This window comes from Cygnus olor, chromosome 1 (genome assembly GCF_009769625.2).
Source record: "Cygnus olor isolate bCygOlo1 chromosome 1, bCygOlo1.pri.v2, whole genome shotgun sequence".
Taxonomy (NCBI): Eukaryota; Metazoa; Chordata; class Aves; order Anseriformes; family Anatidae; genus Cygnus; species Cygnus olor.
In genome coordinates, this window is record NC_049169.1 from 78,651,419 (window position 1) to 78,663,999 (window position 12,581).

Genomic DNA, 12,581 nt, shown 5'->3' on the forward strand with positions numbered 1-12,581 from the left:
TATCAGAATGAATAATAAAGAAAAAAACATGCTGAAGATGCTGTTACTGCTGTACTTTAATTCTCAAAAAGTTTTTTTTTTATAAAAAGTTATCTCAAATGAAGTTATGCTGTTTCATCTCTTACATTTAACTACAATTTCAGGGTAACACAGGCTGACCTAACTGGTTACTTTTTCTATTGTACCACGTTACCCGTGTTATAATTACTGTGCCTAGCATGTATGTGTCTTAAAACTTTTTTTCTGTATTCATCATGTAATCAAATACTGTTTCTGCTCTCTGTAGGCAGAATCTTCTCCAGTAGTACCAACAGTTGTTATTTTAGGCATACTAGTAAGCAAAACAAACAACCCCCCCAGGTTTGTTTGTTAGTACCTTAGGCTGAGGTCTGATAAGTACTCTTAAGCAGACCTTATTTGCAGCTGCTCCTTGAAAGCGCATTCCTGTTCTCTCCTGCCCTGACAGCCATGTGTTCCTGGCCACTCTGTGCTGGCGCTGTTGATGCTCTAGAAGCATAATAAGCAGTGGGGAATCTGATTGCCTAGATGTTTTTCTGCTAGATCAGTTCTTCAGTTGGATGTCAAGGTCAGTGCTGCTTAGAAGAAACTTGCCTGAGCAGCCACGTGGACAGGCAATTCAAAATATTTCTAGCACTTTACCATCCTGTTCGCAAACCTGCCTGGCTTGGTTGCACAGCCTAGAGGAATTGACTACAGTGACCTTCCTGTGAAGGAACAAAGCTGCTCACAGAACTCTCAGTAGACCATGGGAGGAGTGAACAAAAATGGTTTTTCTGCTTGGAAATGCAGTTGCTTTGATCGATGACAAAGCTTCCTCAGGAAATGTTTCTTTGGTAATAATGCAAGCATATCTGCCTATGCCCCTTTCCTGGGCATGAGTAAGCGTTTTAACGGCATGGCATTACTAGGAAGAGTAATAAAGTCAAAGTAAAGGTGTCTCTAAGCATCTTGTTTTCTCAGGGGTGAAGGGTTGAACCACATCACCACATGACGGAAAGGATTAGAAGTTGAAATGGAATGGACGGCTAGGAAGAAAGATGAAAGATTGAGGAGCTGGATTTTCTACACCTGAGACTGCTGGGAAAACAGGATAATTTGGAGAGGATAGCAGCTGTATGTGAGAAGAGTCACCATCCTCCAGTCCCCCAGGCAATTGCTCCCTCATATATGGATGGACCTTCCTTTTTTTTTTTTTTTTTTTTTTTTTTCCCCTGCTACTGGTCATATATTGCTTTGGGCAACTACCTTCTCTGTCTCTACCTCAAGCTGACCTTCACTGAAATACTGCTAAATTCTACCTAGCTGTAGTTCAGGAGGGTGCACTTTCCTGTCTTTCAGCAGAGAACCACAGAGGAGGATTCTGTGGCAGTCCCTACTGCGTCATTATTCCTCACAAAAGAGCAGCCTCTCTGTACTTACCCCATATGACCCAAAAGCACATATAACATGCACCTCACCTGCTTTTATGAAAGGCAGAGATTTTGACAGACCAGTGTCATTTGATCTGCCTTTTCCCAGCCATTACAGAAGGTCTTTGGTACTAGGACAGGGACTGAGAAATTGCTTCCCACAGCTCTGCACCTGGCTGTTGTGTTTAAAAAGACGTCTCTTTGGTGGGCCACTGATTTCATTTCTTGTCTGATTTCTTTAACAGCTGAACTTCCATTTCTCTCTATGCATTCAGGCAGGCAGAAATACCAAGCAAAACATAGTTTATGTATACTATGCATTGGAGAGATTGTAGGCATTTGCTGAATTCATTGGACGTATGATCAAACCTTATGTGACCCTAGGGTCAAACTGGAAAACACAAGCTGCTTTGTTCAAAAAGAGATTTTTTAACAATTGTCACAAGAAGGGAAATAGTAACACAATGGGAATGTGGTGGGGTTGAACAGAACAATTTTTCTTGTGTCTAAAGAAATAAGAGTTAAAATCACTGAACACTAGTCCTTACATTCTTAGATATGTGAAAGAAAATGGCAGAATATGATGGTATTTGTCCTGTACCCTTGAAATCTAAGCAGTTACTTAGCATAATGGACATTGATGTTGCATCTCAGGCTTACTCTAAGCACAGAGGTTGCTGTGAGCTCATTCAGTGCAACTCAGTCACTTGCTTTCATTGGGGGTAATATGTGATGTAGCTGTACATCTATGTACAATCTAGTATCCTGGGGAGGAGTGTGTGCTATGTGATGTAGCTGCTAACGTTAATATAACTGTGGGTTTCAACTGCGCCTTCCATCTGAGTGTGCATAGAGCAAGTAACGCATGTGAAGCATGGGTGAATTCCTGTCTCTGGAAGTGTAACCCAAGAAGATCCAAAAATTCCTCAGGCTCTGAAGCTTTCAAGGTTTCACCTTCATTGCTACCAGTGCTTGAGCCAGCCAGCTCCCAGCAGGGGCATTCCTGGGAAGAGATTCAGTGAAGTGCCAAGTCCAAGGAGGAGGGGAGAAAAAGGAAATGACTGATATTTATAAATATTCATCCCAGGAGGCTTGAACTATGAACTGCAGAGAAAGGCCAGAAGAAACCCAGATATGGTCTGGAATAAAAGAGAATAAATAATACAGATGTTCCCCTCCAAGCATATAAGTAGGTGAAGATCACATCACTTCTGCTGTGACCACATAGGCTGGTGCTGGCACTTCCCAGCAGCTCTTTTGTTTTTCTATTGCTGAGAAGAAGAGGTATTCTTCTGGAATACATCAAAAGATTGAGACTTCACTCTGTAACACTAAACTATTAGGCTTGCATCTGTGAAGAATACTCTTTTATTCTTGTTTGGTGCTAGCACAGCTCCCATACCTGCAGTGTCCTTCCAGCACTTAAAAAACATGGTAACCCTTCCCTAATCCACAGAATAAAAAACATGCATCTACCAATTAATTTAGAGTATGCCATCATTAGCTTTTGCTGCAAACCCATCATGTCAAGGACTGCTGAAGTAAAGCTCCTGTGAAGAGATTTTATGCTAGTGTCTGTGCATGGTGAGGTTTGCTCTCTTGTCACATATGAACACGGCCAAGGGATTCCTCTCTCCTCATTCACAAGGCTCCTTCAACTGGCTGAAAAGCTGACATTTCGTGTAGCAAATAAGTATCTCTGAGGCTGCACTTTCATGCCTTCCTGCAACTGCTCAGTTCTCGATGACTTGTTACAGCAGACTACATTGGACGATGGAAGCTTTCGCCATCCCCAGTCACTTGCTGGGTTATTTTTAACTTGGACAGCTTCCCTGATCCGGGGCTCAGTACAGCTCCACAAACAGCAGTGCTGGCACAAGTGAGGGAATAATGCAGTCTGGGGATGGTGGTCATAAACATCCAGAGAGCTCAGTGGTGCCTGAAGTTGGTACTGCCACCATGCAATCCACATCATGAAACAACTGCCTTGGTGGAGCAGCAACAATCAAAAGGAAAGCAGAGAGAAAGCATTAAATAGAGCTGCTGTCCTTTGTCATGTTTTTGTTGTTGTTTAATGCACACAAAAAATATTTCCAGGGAAGGAGGACCAACTTACGAATCTTATTTTCCGAATGTATATTACACAGCTGGAATTAGTGCTCCTCTCTTGCTAAGGATCTTTGAGGAGCAGAGCTGTACTGTAGGTGTTTTACCCTGCTCCTCCCACTGAGGCAGTGGCTCCACCTGTACGTCCTTCAAAAGTGGTTTCAGTTTGAGGGTCCCTCATCTCCTCTCCCATTGCCCCCTGTGGTCATGCATTCCCATGCTCCGCTGACTGTGCCAGGGCAGCTGTATGTGCAACCACATCATGACGCAGATTGGAAAATGTCAGCGGCTGAAGAGTAATAGTCCCCCACAATATGCTTGGTTATTTTTAGCCATGTCAGCCCCTGATCCAATTCACTGTGCAGATACACAAACAGCTGTGTCAGTAGGACAGAGGGAAAATATTTGAGGGGAGAGAAGGGGAGGCTTAGACTAGTTTAATCATCATTGGTACCAAACAGGAAACCACAGCCAGGAACAATTGCTTTAAATGCCCAGCAGCAGTTATTAAAACATCTCCACAGCCACCTGTCTTGCTCCTTCTGTAAGAAACAAGGCCTAGGGAAATTCACAAGTCTGTGCTGCAGAGGGGAACTAGCATTTTGCCTGGTTTTAGCTGCAGCTTTCCCAATGAATCAAGAGAATTGATTCATTGAAAGGAGCCTATAATGTCTGCTGATATGGCTAGCAGCTAGGTTTCCTTATGGCTTGCCTGCCTGCCTGCAGTTTTCCTAGCCTGCGTGCTTCAATGTCAAGTCTTGCAGAGATCAAAGCTTGCCATCTTAGTACTTTGTCTGGACTCCAGCCATGAGTAGTTATATAGAATTGTGCAAAATGGGTTTAGAAAACGCTGTACAGATGACCTACCCTCCTTTCATATTAACACGAGGCTTACTTTGCAATGTTGTGAGTGTTGCAGCAGAAAAAAAAAGGTGGCATCTTCTCTGCTCCCTGCCTCTGCAAAACAATGTTGTTTCCTTGCATGTACCCAGGGGCTCAGGGTAGTCCTGACCGCTTCTTTCTCCACCTGGTACACACTTCGAGATTGGATAGATGAAGAAAAATCCTCCCTGAGCTGTGGCAGGGTGGCTTTGTCTCACATGCTGCTGCCTTGACCTGAAAGTTTGTTTTCTCGTCGGAGGCGGCTGGATGTTACATGTATGTAACATGCCGCAGCAGAGAAGGGTAATCCCAGAGGCACGGAGCAGGTGGGGAAAGCAGGAGCAGAGGATGGGGTAGCTGCCTGGTGCAGCATCCCACCAGCCAGAGTCAGAGCAAGGCTGGGAGAAAAGACAAGAAGCACTGGTCAGTGGTCACCTGGCTCACCAACACTTCCTGGAGGGCTTGGCTGCGAGAGGGTCTGGTCCGGTGCTGGTGCTGGTGATGTAGCAGCATTAGTTAGTAATCTATCTAATCCACAAAATCCACAGTATACCAAAAAGGCTTAAATTCTAGTTGGCCAGATCCTGCTGACACATTATAAAGTGGTCAAATGACATGTCTGGTCACACATGCTAAATACTGACCACTGTCAAAGATAATAATTCTGAAACAAAATCTAAAGATGAAAATGCATTTAACAATCTAGAGACTTATTAAGAAACAAAAAATCCACTTAGTCAGTTAAAATCACTTACTAGGGTACATGACAGGGTGCCTCAGCAGCTGCTGCTGCTGCAGGCAAGGAGTGATTGTGGTTATTGACAAATGAAGACTTTGCTCCACCTAAAGGCACAAATACAGAAAGGACATTGTGGAACAGTGACTTCTGCCTAGATTCCACTCAAAATAGCATACAGTGTTGTCAGATGAAGAAGAAATGCTACAGCAATGATGGTTCAGCAAAACACCTGACTTCCTGCAACATTTGCTTGAAGACAGCGGTAAAAAAGGATTTGTAAAAACCCGTCTTTCCATCTGCAAGTAATCATCTTTCAAAAGAAAAGTTTCTCAGGAAAAGAAAATTATGAGGAATTAAGAGAAAATTTTGAGAAAATTATGAGGAATACCAGTACATTATCTGTTTGGAGATCCAGCCTGTTCCCTGGGACAGTGGTCTTGGAGAGAGCACAGCAGTAGATGAGAACCCAGGGATGCTGCTATTCACTTGGCAATTGGTGACTTCTTACAAGACTTGGTTGTCCAGAATCAGAAGTGAAAACGTCATGCCAAAAGGTCAGTCATGGATAGATGAGGTAACCAGAGCAAAGACAAAGTTAAAAAACTGACGTGGCAATAGTTTGGGGGATGGAGTGGTTGCAGGCACCAATGCAAAAGGGCACTGAGTGCTGTTTAGGTGATTTATTACAGTTTTAGCAGACATAAAATCAGATTAAAGGGGAAAATACGATGCACATTGTTGTTTCATAGTTGTTTTTTTCTGAAGGTGTGCCTCTATGGCAGCAAGCCAATTTAAGAGCTTTCTGTCCTTACCTGACCCCAACTGATCCCTCCTACCTCTGAGCAACAAATTGTTAGCATCTGTTCCTCCCCTCCCTTGTTCAGCATGGGACTGTTTATGACTGGCAGCTGCACAGACAGCTGGGTGCCTGCATCTAAGAGGGCACTGGCATGAGTCTGGGGGAATGTGAGGAAAAGGGTGAAACTGGAAAAGTGAACTTCTTAAACTGAGTTTGTTGCAGAGGGCTTTGTGTTTGTGGAGCCCCAGCCCCACATACTGAAAAGAGAGGGAAGAAATATGGTCCCCAAGACAACAGGTGGACTGACAGGCGAAGGTGGAACAGCCAACAGCTCCTTTCAGGCCAGAAGAAGTTTTGTGCATTAATTCACCCCCATAGAGGGCTGAAATGTTCAATTGCTAATAAAGCTGTTGGGGAGAATCCATCAGTTCAGCAGTTCACCTGCATCAGCAGGCTGTCTGATGGAATCCTGCATGTTTTCCTGCATAATGCACCAAGTCTAATAAAATCCCATGCTGTTATTACTCTTGATTTATCTTATCATTGACAAAGTCCATTTAAATAAAATCATCATGATTAGGATTCACACCTAGAACATACCTTATTAGCCTGTGGCTGTGTCTGCTCTTCCAAAAAGTAAAATAAAACAGAAATAATAATAATTAAATTGGCTGGTGCCATAAATACATGGTACTACTCTGCCACATTTCTTGTTGTATCTGTGTATGCACAGTGTTGTGCTCACCGTCTTTTCCAGTAGTCCCTTATCTTGCAGAGACTCTCAGATCAGCAGCTGTACATTTTTTTTAGTCTAAGAGAAACTGCAGAGACCTGTGACTTTTCTCAGAGATAGCCAAGGTCAGATGAGTTATTTCACACATTCATGTGAAATCATGTAAAAATGATGCGTTGGAGAAGAATTTTCCCTTTGTTGGGTCGGACTTTTTGACTCACACAGGTATTTTTTATCTTCTAATGTGTATGCGGGCTAACTCTCTCGATACTTATTTCACCTGAAATTATTACAGAGGACCTAATTCAGCCCTCATCCAACAAAACTAAAGTGTAATGAATTAATTACACCTGTATATAGACTTTTGTGTAGGCTTTTTCAGAAATGTTGTATCTTTTTGATGAGAGGTAGCAATCAATCTGTATCACACCGGTTTCTGTAGAATCTCAGCTACCTTGCGGCATTGTCCCCCGTGTGGCCTTCTCCAGTATTGCACAGAAAACTAGTCAAAAGCTACATCATCATCCACCTCCTGCAAAGGGAAATTTAACATTCAACCAGAAGAAGACCAGAAATGAAAAATCAAACTTGTCTGTAAAATGAAAAATAGCCTTGGATCAAGATAATTTTATTTCCTTCCGAATTTTATTTCTACCTATTTTTGTAATTCTATTTACATTTAAGAAATGTTTAATTATCCTGAATAAAAAATATTAATATTTTGAAAATAATCTCTGAATAAAAATGGAAATGTTCAGTCTTTGCAAAGACTGAACTTTTCAAAGACTTTTCTTTTCTTCCCAAAATGAAATTTCAAGTAACTTGACATTTCTTCCTGGGCTAATATATTTTCAGCTATATAACTCTTTTCAGCTGTAAACTTTCCCAACAAATTTTTTCTAATAATTAAATACTTGCCACCAAAGCTCATACTACTTGTTGCCTTCTGCAGCTTCTATATGGTCATCAACTCCAATTTTGTCTTAGCCTCTTTCACCTTCTTATCATGTAAAATTACCAGATGTGAATCTCCAGATCTTAAACTACCTGCAATAAATAGAGCCCTGGTAATACCACATAAAGATTAGACCCAGATCCCTACAACAGATTGCATGCCTATTCTTACTCAAGGGCGTCTAGAGCATAATGTCACCTTAAATCAAGATTTTACTACCAAAGTTGTTGTCTCAGCTAGGAATTGTGGTTGGTCTCAAAATGACCAAGTTTAGATTACCATACTGATTTCAATAGGTAATGGAAAAAGCAGGACTAGGGTGGAGTACATTTAATATCTCAAGCCATTTTAATAGCATGGGAAAAATTAATACATTCTTGGCTTGCTTAGTGCATTTGGATCTCTCTTCCTCCCTTTACTACAGTTATGACTGCAACAGCAAAGTCCAATCTCTGGAAGTGTGGGCAAAGCCGACACTTATCTATCTATATCTATATCAAAAAGCTGTGTAAATACTGGCTTTTTTGATCTCAGAATTGCATTCAGGGTTGACAAGTCAGCAATGACAAGGGTTATAAAACAAACCAAACCAAAACAACAACAACAAAAAATTAAATAGGAGGGGGCTCAATGGGAACTCTTTATAATACTGCATTGGGCTGTAGAACTGAGTCTAAGTTCCTCTGTCAAAAGTTTATCTACTAGAATTATTAAGTAAATAACATTGACTAATGAATCATATACAAGATTTAGATCAAGCAATGCTACCAAAGCCAAATGAAAACGTAAAAATATGCCCTTGAACATAAATACCCATTTCAACTGTAAATCTCACCTTTTCCCTTAAAAACAAACAACATGTAGAGTTTTCCTGAAAGCACGGGACCCTTAAAAACAAATATATATATATATTTAAATTGTAATCATATAAATGATAGGAGAATGAAAGCCCTGTGTTGGATGTTACATATCACTATCATGATGAGTAACCATGATAGCAATAATAACACAATTTAAAGAGGTTTTTATCAAGCCTAGAGGTCAGAGTTTAAATGCTGAGGAGTCACTTCATGATGCAGTAGTCCCATCCAACTATAATGCACATACTTTTCAGCGTCTCTTTCAATTAGACCCCATTTTGATGGGACAACACCATGCTAAGAAATTGTGAAGAAAGAGGCTTCAGTTCTAGAAACTCAGAGGCCATCCTTAGGGGTGGGGAATCTGAATGTGGTTGTTTTTTGGTTTTTGTGTGTGTATGTATGTGGGGGTGCTCACACATCTGCCAGTAGGTGAAAAGGAGCAGGAGTTTGATGCACATGTACCCATAGTGGCCTCCTACCCAATGATTGCAGTAGATGGTCAGCTGGGAAATATACAAGAGAAAGCACTGTTAATTACCCATATCATTGAGATACAAAATTAAAAAGAGAAGAAAGTGTTCCTGCCCCCACCCTGCACTGTGAACCAACAACACTGCATGTAATACTTCTGTAAAACCAGCCACTGCAAAACTCAGCTCAGTATACTCCTTCCTGCTATAGAGACTAAACATTTGAGAACAGAGTGTTACAATGTTTTCTAGTTACGTAGTATATATTTCTACTTATAGTAATATGTATCATAGCAAAATATGTATATTTATTTTGAGACATTTAATTATAAATAATTGTATTTAAAATACTCAAAAAAAGGTCTTCAACTTTTCCAATTACTACAAATAGAGGCTTTCTACATAAGCAAGAAGAAATATGAGAAAATGCATTACTATGAGGAAATGTTTTGGCTGGAATTGCTACTTATATGATATGTATATCACCACAGTGACCTATCTCCCATATAGTCATTTGAAGTTTCATAACCCTAGTTCAGATTAAATATGAATTAGCTGATTCATTTTTACAATGAATTGCACTGTAAACAACTGTAAAGAACATGTTTAATACCATGACTCAATATGCAAAACACCTTCTGCTTTGTGCCACTGGTCAAAGCTTGCTAAGCCTCACACATATCTCCAGCAAAAGCTAATGGTGCAGCCAATAAATGGCCTCAGCTTCATAACCAGGCTTTGGACACTTACTTTTCCCCAAGACTGATGTTTGAACTGGTGAAGGGACCAGGATAATTTGCTGTCAGTAACTGCAACAAGGAGAGCACCACCAATTATTATGTTTTAAAATACCATCCCATGACCTCAAAAATAGAAGTCACCACAAATTCTCTGCAAATTTTGAGTTTACTAGCCCTGCACTTTTAAGGGTTTGGAAACAAGTACTGAGGAGTCCATGAAAGGCCAAAAAGAAAAGCAAAGACCTATTAATAGCCTTGCATGTACTATACAGCAGTCGACAAAAATATACTGGAAATGTTCTGGGGTCTGGAACTGGAGAAAAACTTGCAACCACTTTACAGTATGGCGATCAAAAGCAATGAAAAGAAAAGGAGAGGCAATGTTGTTATCAAATTTTTAATTCCTGGGAATCCTGAGCGGTCAGTATTATGTAAAATATTTATTAAAGATGAATGCCATTCCATGAATAACTTGCATGTATTATGTAAAATGTTTATTACAGATGAATGCCATTCCATGAATAGTTTGCATGTTGCTTTGTTTGAGTAAAAACAATGCATTTATCCATTGTAAATGAAGTTCTGTCTTTTGCCCAACAGGATGTCTTTAATACCTCAGTCTATAACCCTTTTCATAAGTATATTTTCTAAATAAAACACAGCTTTCATACAAACAAGTATGAAAAACAACAACAACAAAAAAAAAACAATGAATGCAGCCCATTAATAGCTAAACAGGAGGACAAGAAAATAAAATAGAGATGATAAAATGTTTGTGATGGAGAACATCTAAACCTGGCCCATGGCTGGGAGACAACTGTGTTTACATAGGAACATGAATTAGAGCTCAGGTGTATGTCCCTCTGAGTTAAACCAACTGGCACATTGCTCTTGGCATGATCCTATGCTCTTTCCTGCTCTCACAGGCTCACGGACACCAGTTACAGTGGCTGTTGCTTTGGCCCTCCCACTCCAAGTCTCCCCTCTACATACTGCAAGATCATTAAGGAGTATCTGTATCTACAAAGACAGGAGCAAAGACCAAAGTTTTCATAAAGGCAAACCTTCTGCCATCTTCTTTTTTTTTTTCTTTTTTTTTTTTTTTTCCCTCAAGATTAAAAGGTGATCAAATAAGCAAGAAGATTGAATAAGCAAGACTGAATTCTTGACACTTTTGGAGTGGCAGGAGCAACAGCACAGCATCCCTGCATACTTATTTCAAAGGACAACAGCTGCCCATCTCCTGTTGCTTATATTGGGCTAGGGTAGAACGGATCAAGAGGGAACATTTAAACCATCATTCTTAACTTTTAGAAAGTTGTCTCTGCACTAGGAGACCATTCTTGGAGCTAGGTCCCATCTTCAACTTTTTCTTAGCTATATTGAATGGTTAGAAATATAACTTTAAAGTATTAAGACCCATCTAAATCCTTGGATGGAATAAATAAATGATTTATTCCAGCATTTTCCACTTTCTATACACAAACTCTTCTTTGTCAAGCTCCTCTTTCACCTCGCATGCATAGATTTGGAGACTACAACAGTATGTATATATGTGTTTATATATAAAATCTATAATAATATATCACTATATCATATAATATCCAACATAGTAATATAACACTGGATAGTCTATCCAATAAGTTAATCTGCCCATTTGTTTATACACAGTGATTTCTATGGTTAATTAAACTGCAGTTATGCATACACAAATTCCCTTCCCCTATAACTAAACAAACATGCTTTTTACAGAAACCACATCATCTGTGTTCCCTGGCTGTGTTGTTTCAGATTCTGACTTGCTCATCATTTTCTCCTCTTGGCTTCTGTCTTTTTGGTCTTAATACTTCATCATTTCTATCCCTTCCTGAAGACAAACTACAAAATCATAGGAGTCAAAATGCTGATTTTTGAAACCCCAGCTCTCAGAGAAGGATATCTTATCATCACATCCTCATCTTGAGCAAAGATTAACATTAAAGATGAAAACATGCAAGAATAAAAAAAAAAAATGTTACTTAGAAGCAAGAAGTCTGACATAAACTGAGAACAAGCCATCCAACAAAGCAAGAAAAGCCCCCTAGTCAAATATTAAAGAAGCATTTCTAGTGCATGATTCACTTACTCCAAAAGTAGATTGTAAAATATGTCAGCTGAATCACAGCCTGCCTAACAGTGTCCGTTTCTCTCCAGTGACTCCAGCCTCGCCCAGAACTCAGACAGAGGCACCCATTTTGCAGATATTGAGATGTCGGCAGATGAACCCCAGCCCTGGTCTTCAGTTGGGATGCCTCAAACACAGTCCAGTTTCTGCAGAAATTGCTCCACAGAAGTAGACTCATGATGGAGAGGGAGTAGACCTCTCCCTGGTTCCTTTGGTTGCTTGCCCTCTTCCAGCCTTCTTGAAGAAAAACATTCAAGGAGAGCTGCTGTAGCAAGCTGGCAGAGCTCTTCCATGCCAGCCCTCCCCTCCAGAACTGAGAGGTTTTGGAAGCAGTGGAAAAAGAGAATAAAAGATGTTTTCCCTACCCCATCTTCCCTGTGAATACAGGGTCACTCTGCTCTGTTTCTTCTCTTCTTTTGCCTCAGCCAAAAAGACATTTCTCCTAAATTTTCTTAATAATCATATTTCTAGATATATTCAGAATGAGCCAGAAGCTTCAAAATCAGAAGAGAGTTCAAAAGCCCTATGTGATCTTTATTAAAACACATATTTTCGTATTTAGTGATTGATATCATTATATATTTTTGACAGACTCATTGTTTTTTTCTGTAGTTTCTTGAGAAAATAAGGCTTCTTTTATCACACTGCCAGTCCCTGATTACTCAATTAGAAACAAACTGACTCATTTGAAAAACATGAA